Below are 4308 nucleotides of genomic sequence, written 5' to 3' on the forward strand. Positions count from 1 at the left end.
GGCTAGTGACCGAGATGCAGGCGTCCTTATGGAGTGCACGTACGTTAACACATAACCAAGGGTAGGCGACCATCACCAAAAGGCGACCTGCCAGTTATCTCTTCAAGCCACACCGCCGCTATTCTCGTTCACTGAACGTCCACACTCGGACCACTATAGGCTTTCTTGCCTAGGGGGTCTGCTATCCGATGTACCTCATGGCGTTGACTGGTGTAGGGTCACTATCAGCCAAGTCCCGCCGTCAGCAGTACACCGGGTAAGTTCGCCCTTCCTAGGGCGCCGGACCTTTGGGGAGGCCGGCCTAATCACGAGGCAATTTATGCGTTTTGTGGAGCTATAGCAGCCTCCGGCTTGTCCCTTGTCCGTTTCGCCCGTTCTATGTTCCGCCTATTGGAGGGTCCGTTACTCGCAGCGAGCATGGAACCCCAGGGTCCGGCTTACGCAGGTCTCCAACTAAAAGTGTCATAGTTACTCCTGTCGTTTACCCGCGCTTGGTTGAATTTCTTCACTATGACATTCAGAGCGCTGGGCAGAAATCACGTAGCGTCAACACCGGGTTGCGACCGTCGCTACGCTTTGTTTTTATTAAACAGTCCGATTCCCCGGGTCCGTACCAGTTCTAAGTCGGCCGTTCGACGCCGGCCGAGGCGGGTCTCGCGCCCCGCGCAGGTCAGACACCTGCGTTACTCTTTTACAGATGTACCGCCCCAGTCAAACTCCCCGCCTGACACTGTCTTCAGAGCGGATCGCCCGCGGCTCCGAGGCCGCGGGCTTAAGACCAAAATCGTACGCCGGCTTCGCGCCGGCTCGGTCCGCCTCACTGAATAAGCGAAAAAAACGACCAGAGTAGTGGTATTTCACCGGCGGCGCCTTGCGGCGCCTCCCACTTATCCTACGCCTCTCGTGTCTCTTCACAAAGTCGGACTAGAGTCAAGCTCAACAGGGTCTTCTTTCCCCGCTAATTCCGCCAAGTCCGTTCCCTTGGCTGTGGTTTCGCCAGATAGCAGACAGGGACAGAGAGAATCTCGTTAATCCATTCATCCGCGTCACTAATTAGATGACGAGGCATTTGGCTATTTCGAACATTTATTGCCGTTATATAAACCTAGTGCAGATAGTCACAGTGCTGCGCTAGTTGGGTCGCAGGCCCCCCTGTCACACACTCTAGTCCAGGGGTTCTCAACCTGGGGGGCGCGGGAGGCTCTCAGGGGGGGCGCGAGAAATTTACAAAGTCATTATAGGGGGGGGGGGGGCGCGAGAAATTGACAAAGTCAGTATAAATTGTACGTGTCTAAACATGTGTTTCACATCCATTATGAGAAGAAGATTAATGAAGATGAAACTTATTCCATATTCAAGAACGCTTGCAAAATACAAACTCTAGCAACCGCGCTCAACGGAGTATAGGCTGATTTCAACTTCATTTGAGCAAATTTTTGAAATTCTTTGGAGATATAGAGAGCAACTCCCATGTGTAAGTCATTCATTGCTGCATATCTTTGACAGTAGCCTAAAGGTTGTCGCGCTGGGCAGCTCTTGTTAGTAGCTTGCGAACTGCACTGCCTAAGACAGACTTAGATGCAATATAGGTTGCCCGTTTTCGCCCGCAATTAGGCTACCCTAAATCAACACGATTTAATTCAATTCCAAAACTGATCAAATTTAGCATGGCAGGACAGAACGACGCCATGCTCCATGTGGTAACTACCAGCATACATCTATATCTCACACTAATAACATATCGATCACCGCATATTCATGTTATTATCTTCAAACTTACAGGCTTATCATACAGGCTTATCATACCTGACTCCAAAATTTGTTAACAGTTTGTGGAGAAGTCGCTTGATCACAAATATTACAAATAATGAAACTTTTTACATAATAAACAAATGTTATTTGTTCTCATCTACAACTGTCTGAAGATATATCGTATTTATTGTTACAATGTTACACGTTCTGTACTTTTGAACATTCCGCTAGCTAGACAAGCGAATGGATGATATTACGATCGGTGTTACGTGGTTTACATTCATCAAGCGCATGATCAATGATCATATATCGCTGTCTATTGCAACATGATGTCACAATGAAATTGTCGGATCAGGTGCCACATTGTCTGCACCTGTTCGCCGAGGTTTCAACTCATGTCGATTTCGAAAATATTGTTATTGTAGGCACTAGGCAGCGGCGTGGGCGTGAATTTTCATCGACATCGTCAATTTGCTTGAACTAGTATGAGTGGTAAAAAGAGAAAGTATGTCGAAGATTATCTGAAATTTGGATTCATAGAGACCATTGTAAAAGGCGAAGTTGTGCCGCAATGCGTGATATGTTTTCAAAAGCTGAGCAACGACGCGTTGAGACCAACTCGTCTGGAGCGTCATCTCGAGAAAAAACATTCCGCCCATCAAATGAAGCCTCCATCTTTTTTCCAAAGCAAGAAAGCCTCATTTGAGAAAATGAAGGGTGCACATAGCAAGTGCTTTCGTCAATCACCGGCTGCTGAAGTCCTTGAAGCGTCTTTCGTAATTGCTTACATGATAGCTCTAGAGAAGAAACCCCATAGTATTGGCGAAACGTTGATAAAACCCTGTATGCTACGAGCAGCTAGGCTCGTGTTGGGTGCGGCGAGCAGTAAGAAGCTTGCGGCGATTTCTCTTTCTAATTCTACCATCAAAAGACGCATCGATGAGCTCGCAGAGGATATTGAGTGTCAAGTTATAGATAAGATTCACGCATCACCTTATTTCGCCATTCAGTGTGATGAGACGACTGATGTTGCCCAATTGTCTCAGTTAATGGTCTATGTTCGCTTTGTTGGGCCTACTTCAATCGAAGAAGACATATTATTTTGCAAACCCTTGGAAACGACTACAAAATCAGAAGATATATTCCAACTTGTCGCCACATTTTTTGATGCCAATGATATAAAATGGGAGAAACTTGTTGGCGTCTGCACTGACGGTGCCCCAGCAATGATTGGATCGCGAAGCGGATTCATTGCCAGGATAAAGCAAAGAAGCTCAAATGCGGTAGGATCGCACTGCGTGATTCACCGAGAGGCTTTTGCTTCCAGAACTCTACCTGCTGCAATGAAGGATAATTTTGCAATATTCATTCGAATCGTTAACTTTGTCAAAGCAAGTGCAGTCAATACCAGATTGTTTACTAAACTGTATCAAGATATGGATTCCGATCATGAAACTTTACTCTTTCATACATCTGTTCGGTGGTTGTCAAAAGGTAATATGTTAGCTCGAATCTTTGAAATGAGAGAAGAACTGAAGCTATTTTTGGAAGCTTATGGTAAAAAGGATCTGCTTCTGTCATTTACATCAGAGAAGATGCAGCTGCAGTTGGCCTACTTTGTGGACATATATTCAAGCCCTCAATAATTTAAATCTCACCCCACAGGGGAAGGATACGAATCGCATAGCAGACTATGATGCGATTCACGCTTTCGTAGAAAAACTTGGGCTGTGGTATCGTCGAATTCAAAAAGGAAATGCGGCTTCATTTTACAACCTTGACACTATCCTTGACAAAAAACAAATTGAAATGAAGGGCGAGCTCAAAGCCGAGGTGGAGAATCACCTTCAACTTCTGAAACAAGAATTCGAACGCTATTTTACAGACTTGAATGATACCGAGCTTCCGGAATGGCAGATGACAAGGAATCCCTTTCGTTTGAATGTGGATATTCTTCCGGAATATTTGCAAGAGGAGTTTTTGGATCTAAAATGCAATTCTACCGCAAGAGACGACTTTGAAGCACTACCACTTACTGAATTCTGGGTGAAATATATCCACATCTACAAGAGTGTGGGTGATGTGGCTATACGCATACTTCTTCCATTTTCATCCACTTACCTGTGCGAAAAGGGTTTTTCTACTCTTGTGAATATAAAGACAAAATCAAGAAACAAACTCGACTGTGAATCCGATATGAGATGCGCATTATCTGCTACCTATCCTAGAATTGAACATTTGGTATACAAAAAACAGGCACAGCCTTCGCATTAAGATTAGTCTCTCAGTGCACCTTGAAATAAATTGATGTATTGTTCAATATTTTTTGGTATTCTCAAACGAGTTTGGGGGAAATTAGTCAGAAATGTAATAGACGGCACGACTCAACAACTGGAATGCGGATTCAAAATTGGCGTAAAATATACCATATGTATACTATTAGATGATGTGCCCTTTTTTACATGAAGATGTGTGCAGAGGAATCAGGGGGGGCGCAATATATTTGACCAGCGCCAAGGGGGGCGCATGTCCAAAAAGGATGAGAACCGCTGCTCT

The sequence above is a fragment of the Botryllus schlosseri genome, chromosome 3 (genome assembly GCF_051294905.1).
Source record: "Botryllus schlosseri isolate E-star chromosome 3, Bs_hap1, whole genome shotgun sequence".
In the NCBI taxonomy this organism is placed as follows: Eukaryota; Metazoa; Chordata; class Ascidiacea; order Stolidobranchia; family Styelidae; genus Botryllus; species Botryllus schlosseri.